General features: G+C 36.0%; 1 long non-coding RNA gene across 1 annotated transcript; it reads left to right on the top strand.

Moving 5' to 3' along the window:
* The first annotated feature begins 2,613 nt into the window (after nucleotides 1–2,613).
* Nucleotides 2,614–10,362, top strand: LOC111928391 (uncharacterized). Its single transcript, XR_002864086.2, has 3 exons — nucleotides 2,614–2,651; nucleotides 3,283–3,348; nucleotides 7,766–10,362. It is a non-coding gene; the product is annotated as an uncharacterized LOC111928391 (long non-coding RNA).
* The last annotated feature ends 5,133 nt before the right edge of the window (nucleotides 10,363–15,495 follow it).

Here is a 15,495-nt window from a genome sequence, read left to right as displayed (position 1 = left end):
AACAACAATGACTCTGTGCTGTACTACTGCTCTGTAGAAATAAAGACACAGTGCACTTAGGAAGTAAAACTGTGATGTGTTTGACTGCCAACATATGGTGGCAATCTGACTGATTTCTCATCAACCAAGCTACAAAACAGGGAAACTTCAGCTATTAATAAAATTATCATTATATTTTTACAAATATTTTCCCATTCTAAGCAGATTAAATTACCATCCTCTGTGTTTAAACAGAATAATAAATAGCAATCTTGCAAGCCTAACTCTTAGGCTTTCTAGTGAGTTCTACTAATCAAGCACCAGAATACAAACTGAAAGAGCTGAGGTTTAAATAACAGTGAGAAACACAAGTATTAGGCTAAAGATCTTCAACTAACCAGGATGTACAGTGCTTTATGTTTACACTGAAATTCCATGGCAGTGTATATTTTAAAGTATATAATCGGATACTTTCTGATAGTATTATTTTCCAATAATTTTCAGATACTATTATTATTTTTACTGTTGATTTCACATATATAAGTTGAATTTCAAACAATTAAATATTCATTGACATTTAAATAAAAAAACATTAAATTCAATTTAAAAATTGAACATCTTAAGAATAGATTTTATCTAAAGGAAGAAGGGATGATTTATTTAATTTTATCTCTGTTGCTCTTTCCTGCATTAATATTTTTCAGCAAAATCCAGAAGAGTGAGTAATCATGGCAAGAGCAATATTTTCTTTACATTTAGGTTTAAATTTTCAGTCCTTCAGATCCCAGTGAGCAAAAGAGTTTAAATTTCCTCCTTATGGAGTCAATCATTGTATTATGAAAGCAAGAGACAAGGAGGGAGGATGATGATTACTACCATTCAAAAGGGGTGTAAGTATATGGTGGAAAACTAATCCTTGAGCACTGATTTTAATGTGATGCCTTTTCAGAAAAAAATGTGAAGCGAGTTGAGAAAAGATTAAATATCTTAATGTAAAATTCCAGTAACCCTTTTTAACGTTGATGTATTTTTCAGTCAGAAAGGTTTCAAAAAATAACTTTCACACATCATTCATATCTACTCCTTAAAAATGGTCAAGATTTTCATTTAAGACTCAAGTTTGACAGGAAAGTCTGTTTCCTAAGTTCCTGGAATATATTTCATTAGATTGCAATAGTCTGATTCTCAGACTCTGAATGCCTGGATTTGGTTGAAGTGTTTTATTTCAATCAGATATTAACCATTAGAAGGGTATCTTGCTTACAAACAATTTCCTGGGGCATTTTGGCGGCTGAAGACATACATATAAATTTTGAAATAAATTATCTGAATTAAGTTACTTGCTTGAGTAACTGAAATGTAGTATTTAGATTTTAAAAAGTTGATTTTTGTGTGAAAAGTGAATTTCCACCCCTTTACCCACCCAAAAAGCATTAAATGTTGTCTCTCTAATGGTAATGAGCTTGTAGTAGCTGAGGACATAAAGACCCAACAAGTAAAATTTTGCAGGAGAATATTTACCAGAGCGTGGTTGGGCACTGGAACAGACTCCCAGATCAATCACAGAACCAGCCTGACAGAGTTCAAGAAATGTTTGGACAATTCTCTCAGGCACATGCTTTAAGTTGGACTTGGTGATCCCTGTGGGTCGCTTTCCCACTCAGCTTATTTGGTGATTCTGTGATCTTGTGAATGCAGCATCCTTTATATTGGGTCTGCATGGCTGCTTTTTGTCAACAGGGAGGCTACAGGCATGGCTACTTTAAAAACTTCCCACCATGTCTGGCAGCACCAGTGCTAGCTGGCCCCAGGACAGACATGCTGCTGGCCAAGGCTGAGCCAAATAAAAATGGTGGTAAGGACTATATATGTGATAATATATTTAAGAAGAGAAAAAAGAAAGTTATGGTGCAAATGTAATTGTGGCCAGAGGAGAGCAGGGAGAGTATATGTGAGAAGAACAACTCTGCAATACCGAAGTCAGTGGAGAAGGAAGGGGAGTAGCTGCTCCAGGTGATAAAGCTGATGTTCCCCTGCAGCCCCTGGTGCAGACCATGGTGAGTCTGTGATGCTGCAGCCCGTGGAGGATCACAGGAATGCAGAGATCCAGCCTGCAGGTGAGACCCATGCCACAGCAGGTGGATGCCTGAGAGGAGACTGTGACTCCATGGGATGCCTGTGCTGGAGCAGGGTCCTGGCAGGGACCTGCAGACCCATGGAGACAGAAACCCACATTGGATCAGGTGTCCTGGTAGGACTTGTGACCCTGTGGAGGCTCCACACTGGAACAGCCTGTCCTTGAAGGACTGCACTTTTTAAAAATTGTCCCACATTGCAGCAGTTCGTGGAAAACTTGCTCATGGGATGGACTCACATTGGAGAAGTTCATGGAGAACTATCTTCCATGGGAAGGACCCCATGTTGGAGCAGGAGAAGGACACCTCTCCCTGAGCAGTGATAGAAACAACCTGTGATGAATTGACCATGACCCTCATTACCTGTCTTCCTATGCTGCTGGGGGGAGAGGAGGTAGAGCTGTGAAGGAGGGAGGCGTGAGGGAAAGGTGTTTCTAAGTTCCTACTTTACTTCTCATTATCTTGCTCAGATTTTATTAGTAATATAATAAATAAATATCTCACAATTTGAGCCTGCTTTGCCCATGATGGCATTTGGTAAGTGATGTCCCCTGGTCCTTATCTCAACCCATGCTTCTTATATTTTCTCTTCCCTGTCCAGCTTGGGAGGGGAGCTGGGTGCTTGGCATCCAGCCAGGGTCTACTCAATACAGCATCTGTGATGTGCCATGGGACAGCTCACCAAGGAGTATAATTTTGAGCAGTTTTGGAGTCTTTTTTCTATTATTTTTTATTTCCACTTTAATTTTTATGGCTCAAAGAAGGAAGCTTACCACTGCTTATAAAACCACAGCTACTCTGGGTTTGCCTATTTATTCCAAGTCAGTGTTAGACCAGGTAATTTCCACAGCACTTAATTTCTTTCAGCTTGTTTGTCACTGTTCTCAGATTAGATTGATTCTTGTTTTAGAAAGCAAAGCTTTTTAACATTGCAGATCTCATCCCTTGAGTTAAAGCTCAAATATTTTCTCCAGAAGTAAAATGCTTTGGTAGGCTTCTTCTCCATAGAGAATCAGTGTGTTCCAAGAGTAGCACTCCAGACAAGTAATTTACTTATATAAGTCTTATAAATAAAGCAGAAATAGAGGAAAATCACTTAAAAGAAACAAAAAAAAACCCTACAAAATATCTTTCTTTACAACACTCTGGCTTATTTTATTTCTTGCAGAAGGTGTACAAGCTGTTGCAGTTGGCCATCTCTGGAAGGCCCTCAAGCTGTTCACAAAAAATTTAGGTAAGTAAAATTAGAAGTTTTTTCCTCCCCTTCTCTTGTGGTTACCCCTCAATATTTTTAAAGTATTTTTGGTGGGTTTAGCTATTTATAAGTCATGTTCCTCGCAAGAGCACAAAAAAAGTTGTGTTTTGGATTCACCTATCTATCCATTAAATCATATTAATGCATAAATATGTTTTCAGAAAAAGTAACATACAAGTTTTTATCAAGAATAAACAAAATACCCTTAAGTATGTAGTTCTAATAGCAATCAGAATAATTTCATACTGCTGCAATTTGGTTGGTGTCAAATATACATCCTGATCCCATATGGTAGAAGAGGAGACATTTTTCTTTATTTCCAATTTAATTTCACAGAATAACAGACAAAAGTTTGGAAATAAATGCATAAATAATTACAATTATTTGGATAACAAGAGACTGGAACAAAATAAATTTGATCAAAGCTTACATTCCATGTATAGACTAGGTTGCTAATGGTAAGTATAGATATACTAAAGATGAACTTGTGATAGTCCTCAACAGATTGTTTAAAATATGTTCTGTTTAGTGATTTGAAAAACACATATAAACCAGATTAATAGCAGGTTGACATACTTACATTTAAAGTGGTGATTAATATGGAATCACATCTAAATTGGATGCTTCAAGTAGAGTTCTGATTGAATCAATAGTTAAGAAGTATCTAGGAAAAACGTTTTTGATGTATTCTTACTTTATAATAGTACTTTGAATGCCAGGCCCCTAAAGACCCACAAAAAGTGATGTATCAGCTATGAAAAAATGTGTAAGAGGGACAAAAAATTATTGTAAGTTAATGTAATTGATAATTGATAATAAAACAATAAATGCAGTAAAATAACCTTACCTTGGATATGAGCAGGGTCTTTAAATACCTTTTGCTACTTAAAGAACCCTGCAACATGTCAACCATTTTATGGAGGGAGGATCCAAACTAATTTTCATATTAAATATGTCACAGATTTTAAGTACTGAACCCTGAAAATAAATTTAAATGAAACAATAATATAGTAACACCTTAATTGCTTGATATATTCAAAGAAAAGTGAGCATTTTTCTGGAGCTTCACTGTCACAAAATATACTTTACTGAGCTTGGTACCAATTGGAAAAATGCAATATCTTGTGATATGAGCTCTTCATATTGTGTGGCCCAGTGCAGTATTGCAGTTTTAAATTTTTAATGAAAATAATGGCTTGGCTATAGAGGAACAGATACTGATGTATGATATTTTAAAAATGACAACAAACAAACAAACAAAAAAACCCCGAAACAAACCCCACAACAAAAAAACAAACTGACCCCCTAAAGAAGAAGGATAGTGCACACTGACAATTAAGAATGTTGTTCATCATGCATGTAGTGATGTCATTTTCCAGTTGTTGGTTCTCTTGATTGTTAGATATTCAGATTTATCCAAGGTAGGTAAAATACCATTTTTTAATTTACTTTCCTCTGAGTGAAACTAATGAGAATACGTGTCTCCATAAATATACCAAATAATTCATATATAAAATATTGCTCTTCAAAGATAAATAGTAAAATCATTTAGTTTTTAAGAAAAAGAGTAAATTCATGAACTCAGTTTGCACGTGACCTTTAAACCTTAGAAATGTGCAAATAAGCCTTTTAGACAAAGAATCTGATACCTAAAGAAATCTCCCTCAAACATCTGGTGCAAAATCAATGTTTATCAATGTGCAAATAAAGAATTGATGTTGCTAACAGGTTTAATATTTTAAGTAATACTGCAGAATTGGGTTTTTAATTTGCAATAGCTTCTTTGTCATAAAAAAGATGTAGAGCATTTCTGCATTTTTAAATTGCTGAAGACTTGCTGATACGTTAGGAAAGTGCTAATTTTTAATTAAAATTAAAATAAAGTTTAAATTTTCTTTTAATCTTTAATGGTTAAGCAAGTTTGTATATCAATATCAATGGCTATAAAACTTTAGCCATATATTGGGCCATATGCACTGTATCACTCTTAGTTCCCATCTAACTTTGAAGTTAAATGCTGTTGATTGAAATCTTGCCTATACCACTCCACTCATGCATTTATGAAGGCAAAGTTACACCTCCAGAATCCTGACAGTTTTCAGTCTGAGACAAAATAAATATTTGTATAAAACTTTTTGATAGAAATACAGAAAAAAAAATAATTTAAGGTACCGATTAGATTCAACTAACTAAATATTATAGGTATTTTTTAATGTAGAGTAGAAGTAAAGCTGATTTTCAGTGTAGTTGTCTTCTTCTCCTCAGTATTTTAGCATTAATAGTATTTACTTTTTAGGAACCAGGCTAAAAAGTTCATCAGACATTAGAAACTAACCTTGTGGATTTTCTCATGGGTTTTTTTGATTGGTTGGTTTATCGGTTGGTTTGGTTTTAATGGGTTTTTTTTTCTTATTTTCCGAGGGTTTTTTTTTAATTTTTGTTTGTTTGTTTGTTTTTGGTTTTTTTTGTTGTTGTTTTTTGTTTTTGTTTTTGTTTTTATGGATTTTCCAGGAACATGTCTCAAAGATCAAGTAGCTTCTATTTCAACAAGGACACTTTATAATGGTTACCATGTTGTCTAAAGTTAAGAATACCTCACAGTCACAGAGGTTTTAGCCTGGTTTCAACAAGGGACTTATTATCAAGTCAATATCTACCACTTTTGTACTAATTTCTTTTCAGTCTCCCTTTCCCCTTCTCCCAGGTTCTATTTGCCTTTTATTTCTACATATTTCCCTAGACAACGTTCTGTTGCTGATACAGCACTACATCTGCAACCAAGGGACTAAAATATAGATCAATCTCTTAAAAAAGTTAATCCTTCATATTACCCACAAAGTCAGAGGGAGAAAAACAGTACAGTTGAACTGAAAAGGCTTATGTTAGAAGGCATCAATCCAGTCAGCCCTCAGCAAAACGCAGTAGGTAGTAGCAGGATTAACTGTGCTTGACAGGGAGTTGGCTGATGTATTCTGAGGCTGCTCTTGGCCACCTTTGAAATGTTGTTCAAGTGTGAGACATGCCTGAGAACTGGGTATATTGGGTTTGTGTCCAAGACCTTTTTAGTTGAGGGTGGGGGAGCTGCAGAAGGTGCTGTGTGAAGGTGCCAGAAATTTCCTCTGAGTCCAAAAGAGCCAATGCCAGACAGCAAGTGTAGAATTTGAAGAGGAAGGAGCAGCAGAGACAAAGATGAACTGAGCACAGTCTCCATTCGTCATCCCCCTCTCCCACTTAGGAATAAGGGGTAGAGAAGCCAGGAGCGTAGCTGAACCCAGGAGGTCAAGATTTTTTAAGATTTGTCTTTCCTTCTCATTATCCTAGTCTGATTTTCAAATGACAATAAAATTAATATCCCCCAAGTTGAGCCTGTTTTGCCAATTACAGCAATTGGTGAGAAATCACCCTCTATCACTACCTTGATCCAGGACACTTTCATTATATTTTCTCTTCCCTGTCCAGCTGAGTGGGGGGAGTGTTAGGCTGGCTTAGTAGACACCTGGTAGCCAGACAAAGTTAACCACCATCTGGAGGAATGCAAAAGCCTTATGTTTTATATCTTCAAGAAGAGTAAGAGGACCCATGGGAAACACAGATCAATCAGCCTCACCTCAGTCCCTATGAAAGTGATGTAGCAGCTAATCCTGGAAAACAATTCCATGCCAATGGAGGAGAAAAAGACAATAGTAGTTGGCATGGATCCAAAAAGAATCATGCTTGACCAATCTGGAAATATTCAATGAAAAAACTGGCTTGGTAGATGAAGGAGAGCAAAAAAATATTGCTTACTTTGATTTCAGAAAAGCTTTCAGCGCTGCATTTCATAATATTTTCAGGAAAACTGATAAAGGATGGGCTGGGTAAGAAAACAAGTGAGGTGTATTAAAAACTGGCTGAATGGCCACATCCAGAGGGTGGGGTTCAGTGATATGAAGGAAGCCAGTAACTATCAGCATACCTCAGAGTTACACACTGGGTCCAATCCCATTCAAAATGCCTTCATTAATGCTCTGGATAATGAAGCAGAGTGTACCCTGATCAAGTTTCCTGAAGACAAAAAACTGTGAAAAGTGTCTGATACACTAGAGAATTGTGCTACACTCCAGAGGCAGGTTGGAGAAATAGGCTGTAAGGAACCTCAGGAAGTTATTGTGCATGGGAATCTAAGTCCTGCTCTTGTGGAGAAAAAACACTATGCAGCAATAATGCTGGGGACAGATCGGCTGGAAAGCAGCTTTTTAGGAAAGGATAGGGAGATTCTAGGGAACACTGAACACAGGCTAGCAGTGTGACCTTCTATGTACAGTGTGCCTTGCAGAGGTATCAAATGGTACACTGAGCTGCATTAAGAGGAGTGTTGCCAGCAGGTCAGGTGAGATAATCCTTCCCCTCTGCTCAGCACTAGGAATCACCTGGAGTGCTGTGCTCCGTTCTGAGCCCTCCAGAACAAGAGACACATGGCCGAGTCCAGCAAAAGGCCACGAAGATGATGAAGGGCCTGAAGCACCTGAAGAGACAGCAACCTGAAGACAGGCTGTGAGAGCTGGGACCATTTATTCTGGAGAAGGCTCAGGGTAGATCACATCTGTGGATGCAGGTCCCTGGCGGGAGGAAGTAAAGAAGATGGATCTAAGCTCTTTTCAGCAGTGCCCAGTGACAAGACAAGAAGCAATGCATCCAAACCGAAACACAGGAGGTTCCATTTGAACATCAGGAGACACTCTTTTACCATGCAACTTACTGAGCACTGGCACATGTTTCTAGAGATGTTTTGGAGTCTTCCATGGCCACTGTAAAATTGAAGTGACTTAATTTTATTCAGTCAAGTTACTAATTTCTATTTTGGATTAGCTCTCATATTTGAAGGAAAATATTTAAGGACATGTCGTGGTTTTTTTAGCTACCCCATGACAGGACAAAATACAAATAACCTTTTAACAGTAATTATAACCTTTAACAGTAATTATAGATGGCTTTTCTAGGCTTTTGCATAAAACATATCGGATAGTTTCTTTACCTGAAAATAGGTAATTTACTTTCATTGTTTTAAGCTTATTATTTACTTTCTGTTTAGTACTTTCAGCTCTTATCTTGCTGATTTATTAGAGGTCTGCTTTAGAGGCTTGAAGCAAACCTTGTCAGAACATTCAATTTAAGCTCACTTGAACCCTGTCATACTTCCATGGCTTTCAATATTTCATCATTGTCAATGAATATGTGATTTATTTCAGAAAAACTGTTTTTGTGCATTAGAAATTTTAAAAGCTTTTTTTAAAAAAGTATTTTCTTTCAATACTTGGAAATGAAAGATTGATCTCAATAAAACATAGTCAAAACAGGTAGAAAGTGACTTTTCTATGATTTAAAAATCTTAAAAAAGAAACAAAATCTGAAAACTATTACAAAGAAAAAGAAAATAGAACAAAATCTAATGAGAAATTTTTACATCAATGAAATTTAATAGGCAATATAGTTACTGAGTAGCACATTTTGTGACCATTCACCATACATATTCTCAATGTCAGGCAAGAGTTAACAGTGAGCTATTCAGACTAGTGGTTAGGATGTTTTGGTGTTTTGGGGAGCCCTGGATTTCCTCTCATTCTAACCTTTCATTCTCCTAGGCATGTTCTTTGATTATATTTATAAAGCAGGTAAATGAATTCTACAGTTATTGGACATTGCTGAAGGTTATACATTGTATTAGCTTTTCAACCAGCTTTCTAAAATAATTATTACCTCTGTCTTGTTTTCTTTTCTAAATTGTCCTGGTAATTCCTTCTTATGAAATCTCACTCCTGTTTTCATTTTAATTTTTCATTTGGAGTCTTTCATCTAATGGCAAAAAGAAAAACAGCTTGTATTACTCTGTAAAAGATTTTGACCTTTATTATTCTGTCCTGTCATCTAAGGATAAAGACTACTTCTTCTGTATCAGCTCAACACTTCAAGGTGCTGTTATGGACTATTTTGTCAATGATTCACAAATTAAAGACTCTGCTAGAAGTCTTTGACATGATAAGACATAAAAGGTATAATAGAGATATTATGGGCAATCATGTCAGTTAACAGCAGTGCTCCACTGGGATTCCACTGGGTAAAAAAAGCAGGACTGAATCAAATGAAATCATATATTTGATAAGGAGGAAATAAAATAAGTAGAACTCATTTCAAGCTTCACGGGGAGGATATGCTTGTCCTGACACCTTACAACTAAATAAAAAATAACTGAAATTCCATCATATAATTTTGTAACTTCTGCTCAACATGTGAATGGGTTTTGGGACTGACTATGCAAAATCTCTCTGTAAAGGGTAACAGCAGCTAGTAATGAATACTCTGGAAAATCTGTGTCCCAAATTATTTATAAACCTGGACTTTTGCCCTTCATTTATATGTTCTTATAGATAATCAGTTCACCCCAAAGTGAATTCTTTCCTCAGTGAAGAGGAGAGCAAACAGACAAAACTAAACCAGCACTACTCCTAGTATGTAACTCTGTGTAACTGAAATGCACAGCTCTTTTCCAGAGGGATGAGCAGTTTTTATTGAAGGACATAAGCACTGGATCTTTAGAATTATTTAGACTGTATAACTGTTCTCTGCAATCTAGCCTAGGAAATAAGTGTGTAAGCAGAATCTTTCTGCTTGCTTTTGTCACACACCACTTCGTAATCAGCACATTCTGACAAACACTGATCCATGACTTTCTGATTTTTAAAATAATTCCATAGGAAAGTTGAAAAAATAAGGCCTTTTCTTTACAAGGATTCATTAAGTGAATAATTTATTCCGTTGTATTACCAGTTTGCAATTGTTAGACCCTACAGAATATTAGATATTAGATGTATATTAAAGTACATTAAAGTTTCTGTAAGACATTTTCAAATTGCACCCATTTTTTTGGTAAATACTGTAAGTACCTTTTTTGAAAACTGTGACATTTTTTTCTTGTTTTATCAAGTTTATGAAACACCTGACAGTCCCTTTACTTTCTTTACTGTCTTCTGTCTTTATTAATACAGTACTGGGTTTTCATGGCCTGGTTTTGGTAGTGGGGGGCAAAAGAGGTGGAGAAGCTAACAAAAGCTGATGTCTGGCAAAGCCAATGCCAGTTCCAGGATGGGCATGCTGCTGGCTAAGGCTGAGCCAGTCAGAGATGGTGGTAATAATTGTGTAATAGCATATTTCAAAAGGAGGAAAGAAGTTACTGTGCAGATGTAACTGCTGCCAGGAAAGAGCAGAGTGAGAACATGTGAGAGGACCAACTCTGCAGACACCCAGGTAAGTGGAGAAGGAGGGACAGGAGCTGCTTCAGGCACCAGAGCTGAGATTCCCCTGCAGCCCATGGTGGACCACGGCAATGCTGAGATGCACCTGCAGCCCATGGGGAAGCTGTGGATCCACCTGCAGCCCTGTGATGGAGCTGGATACCTGAGAGGAGGCTGTGACCCTGTGGGAGGCCTGTCTGGAGCAGGATCCTAGCAGGGTCCTGCAGACCTATGGAGAGGAGCCCATGCTGGATCAGGTTTCCTGGCATGACTTGTGGGGGACCCACACTGGAACAGCCTCTCCTTGAAGGACTGTAGCCCATGGAAGAGTGACCTGTGTTGGAGCAGTTTGTGGAGAACTGTTGCCCATGAGATGGACTCATGTTGAAGAGGTTCATGGAAAACTGTCTCACATGGGAAGGACCCCATGGTGGAGCAGGGGAAAGACTCCTCTCCTTGAGCAGCAGCAGAAATAATTTGTGGTGAGCAGACCATAACCCCCATTCCCTGTCTCCCTGTGCTGCTGGGGGAAGAGGTAGAACTGTGAAGAAGGGAAGGGTAGGGGCAGGGTGTTTGTAAGGTTATATTTTACTTCTCATTATCCTGCTCTGATTTTGCTGCTAACACATTCAGGTAATAACCCAAATTCAAGCCAGTTTTGCCTGTGACAGTATGTGGTGAGTATGTGGTGAGCCATGTCTCCTGGTTTGTTTCTCAACTTGTGAGCCCTTCATTATATCTTCTCGCCTCTGAAAGTGAAAGAGGTTCCTTGGTAGGTAGGAATCAAGTGTCCAGCCAGGGTCAACTCATTACAGAGGTAAAAGTGTTCCAGGACTTTTGGAGATTAATTCTACTGAAATAGCTATAAATGAAATCTGGTTAGTATTTTACCATTTGTATATGGAGAGAAGGCATCCTGGAACTCTTAACATTTTCCCTGGGGGGAAAAAACTAACAACTTGTTGGTAATACAAATTAAAGACATAAAGTAACTTAATTGATTACTTAATATAATTAACTATATAACTTAAATAAATAATTTAAACAAAAAGAAGGGGAACTTTTAAGCTTGTGAGAAGTGGGAGAACCCAGGATATTGCAGGACTAGGAACAGTGACTACAATTCTTTTCTGCAGGGACATAATTAATGAAACCGAGAATATATCTCCAGGGATCAAATATTTGAGACTGTTTTGCTATATAAAATTCCCTGCTGTGAAGTGAAAGAAGAGATGACTTTAAGACGGACTCATTTTTCACCAATATTGTGTATTGTGAGGATCTGTACTTCAACAGGTGAGATATTATCAAAGACTGATTCTAGTGCAGTACAATTTTCATACTGCTGGACTCCCCTAATAACTTTGTCAGGATAGATTATGGGGTTTTCTATACTCTTAAAATTAATATTTATCAGTAAATGAAAAATTATTAACATTTTTCCCTAGTCTATTCAAAGAAATAATTTCTGTAATGTACCACCCTATTTTTAATCTTCTTCAATGCCTAAGAATTTACTTAGATGAAAATAGATCTATTTCCAGTGGTCTACAATTTCAATGTATAATATATTTAATCCTGAATGTTAGGTGTGTACCTGTATTTTTGCATAGGTATATTTACCTATTTAACAAATCTGTTAAACAAATCTGTTATGACCTTTCATAGCTGTGAAAACTCATTAAATAGATAAATTGGCTCCTGAAATAAATGAGGCTTCAATGTAAAGTCTTTTCCTATGGTCCTTGATGCACTAGTATGTTAAGAAGCAAAGCAAAAAACAAAGCTGTTGTACATTTCTCAGTACTCCAATGCAATAGCAATGAGGCCTTCTGCTTTATCCACTTTTTGTCTAATGTGCATCCTAACATCACAAAGCAAGAAGGTTCTTTGGGATTAAACCTTTCAAATAATACACACAGATGTTCAAATTGCCTCCTACGATAACATCAGGTTGCATATGCTACAAAATACTAATTACAGCCCAGAGGAATAATTCTTTAAAAATTGACCTCATAAATTTTTCTTAAGGGTTCGAAACTAACAATCCTTTGTAGTTTATGATTAACTGTATGCATAAATGAATAGTAATAAAATGGTTACATATTTTCTGAAGCCTACTAACATTGCCACATGAAGAATAATGCATTATTCATCGCTTCTATTCTGAAAACACAGAGACATTTAGGATAAAAAGTTTTACTGCAGTACCTATATTTTAAAGGAATAACATGTATTGTTTAGAATTCTACAATGCCATAGAAAAAAATCAAGATCTTTTTTTATTTCTTTTGGAATAAATACATATTAGCAGAAAGAAAATGATATGACCACTATATTCAAATTTTAAATACTTTTCTGATTTAAATTCCTGGTTTTGAAAGAAACGCAGATTTGCAGCAATAAATTTTGTTATAGCATTTATAGTTAAAAAAAAAATCCCAAACATGAAGCAAAACCTTTTGATATCAAACATTTTTTTTTCCTAAAAGACTGAAAGGTGTCATTTCTGAAGTCAAGAGAAAATTCTGCTAAGGAAGTTGTCCACTTTCTGCAAAACATACAAGAAACAATGAAGTTATACAGAAAATTTATTTAACTAAATTCACAAAAAACAAAGCAGAATCCACATGAAATCTGTGCTCGAGTCATAGTTAACTGCTTTTCAAAATAGATAGTTTTTTCTATTGTATTTTATGAATCAATAAGATTATGCTTAAATAAAATTGCATTTCTTAGTTATCAATATACATTAAACATTAGTATGTTATTATTTTTTAAAAAATATTTATTATATTAAATAAAGGATATGTAAAGGAGTTAAATGAACTACAAGATGGGAAGGCAAAGTTGCAAAGTAACGTTTTCTATTGTTTCCATTGGTAATATAATAATGTGACTATTCTAACAGGTAAAATAGTGTCAGAAAAATCCATTTAAATATGAAAATAATTTGAAATTTCATTCTAGAACAAAATTATGACACCATAGACATTCAGACCCTGAACAGTTCGATTCTATATGCTTTGTGAGAATAAATAAAAATTTCCCAATGTGTGTTTGTGAAAATAAAATCAGGTAATATTAGCAGGTCGACTGTTTTATTGCAGTTGCTAAACTTCAATATGTCAAATTCAATCATGAAAGTGTGGCTGTCAAAGTGATGCATCTCTTTACTCAGAGGTCTCATTTCTAGACACTAATAAATATGGGCCATTTAAATTTTTGTTTTAGTTATGCCAAATGTCATGGCAGGAAAAAATCACTTTGTTTTTCCAGCTCCATTTTGATTACTTTTTGTCTGACCTCCAAGTCCCTGAAATTCACAACTGCACAGTCAGGCCAAGTTTGATGTCACAATTTTAGAAAAAGAGATGTCACAATAAATTAAGGAATGCAAAGGTATAACAGCATGTGGATAGAAGAGAAAATAATCTAAATATAGATTCTGTTGTTTCAAAAATTCTGAGGAGAAAGGAGATGTCCTTTCCTTTAGACTAGAAAGTCTAAACATCCCAAACAACTCAGAGCAGAACACAATTGTTATTACATAGCTGTGGGATATCATCCAGATATTGAGAGTAATTTTCCATGCCATTCTTATGTTTCTTATAATTTGAATTAAACTTTTAACCAAGTGATAGTTTTTTTTTCCTTCCTTCCACTAGGTTGAAGCAATTTTCAGTCATGTATTTCAAAATATATTTCATTATGTTTTACCCTTCAGATAATGAGGATTCCTCATTGTCCTCAAGAAAACTGTTTGGCTGTGAAATTCATCAAATCACAGAATCATTTGGGTTGTAAATGACTTTAAAGATCCTCTAGTTCCTACCCTGCTGCCATAGGCAGGGACAACTTCCACTAGACCACTTTGCTCGGAGCCCCATCCAACCTGGCCTTCAATATTTCCAGGGAGTAGGCATCTACAACTTCTCTGGGCAACCTGTTCCACAGTCTCACCACCCTCACAGTAAGCAATTTCCTCCTTATGGCTAATCTAAACCTATCCCACTTCAGTTCAGAGCCATTACTCATCATATCACTGCCTGCCCTTCCTGAGGCCTAATTTAGGTACTAGAAGTTGGCTTATGATGAAAGTAATATTCATTAAAATGAAGTTAAGGAGAAAGGTATAAGGGATATGATTGATCAAGACTGATAACTTCAATGATATATTTTGTGTAATAAGCTAATTTATTGAGGAGTACTCAGGTATGCAAGAGTGACGGAGAAGGAGAGAAAGGGAGAGAGACATTAAAAATGTTTGTGTTTCTGCTTTGTTCAAAGGATTAAAATGGGCTTGTTCGGAAACTTTTCTCCTAACTCAGGGGTATAACAGATCAAGGGGTAAAAATATAGCAAAAAACCCCTCAACCATCTCTTCAAGAGGTAATGTAAATCAGAGTAAAGAAATATGCTAAAGAAACATACTAATTACTAAATATATATCAAGAAATATACTAAAGTTTAGAATGGTAGTAGAGAATGAACACTCTTCTTTCTTCCTTTTTCTTGGACTCAAATAGAAAAAAATACTGTTCCATTTGTTGCTTGCTGGCACAGGAAAGAGCTTTATTTTGGCTTGTATTTTAGAGGAAGGGGGAATGTCACTCTTTGTGTGTTCAACTGTTCTACTTCACTAACATGGTGTAATTCAACCAGTTTTGACTAGTGCTGTCAATTTCTATGTGTGTATGAAAACTTGCCTGTGATAAAATTTCAAAGAAATGTACTTTTCCTTGTACTTTCCTATACTCCATACACATATTTTCAGTGAAACTTTTGTTACTACCTATTTCTTATGTCATAATTTTTCTTTTAATATATGCAAGAAAACTTTTTACAGTGAAAGAAG

This window comes from Cyanistes caeruleus, chromosome 5 (genome assembly GCF_971803275.1).
Source record: "Cyanistes caeruleus chromosome 5, bCyaCae1.hap1.1, whole genome shotgun sequence".
NCBI lineage: Eukaryota > Metazoa > Chordata > Aves > Passeriformes > Paridae > Cyanistes > Cyanistes caeruleus.
The sequence above is the reverse complement of the archived record's forward strand: the minus strand, read 5'-3'. Positions and strand labels throughout refer to the sequence as shown.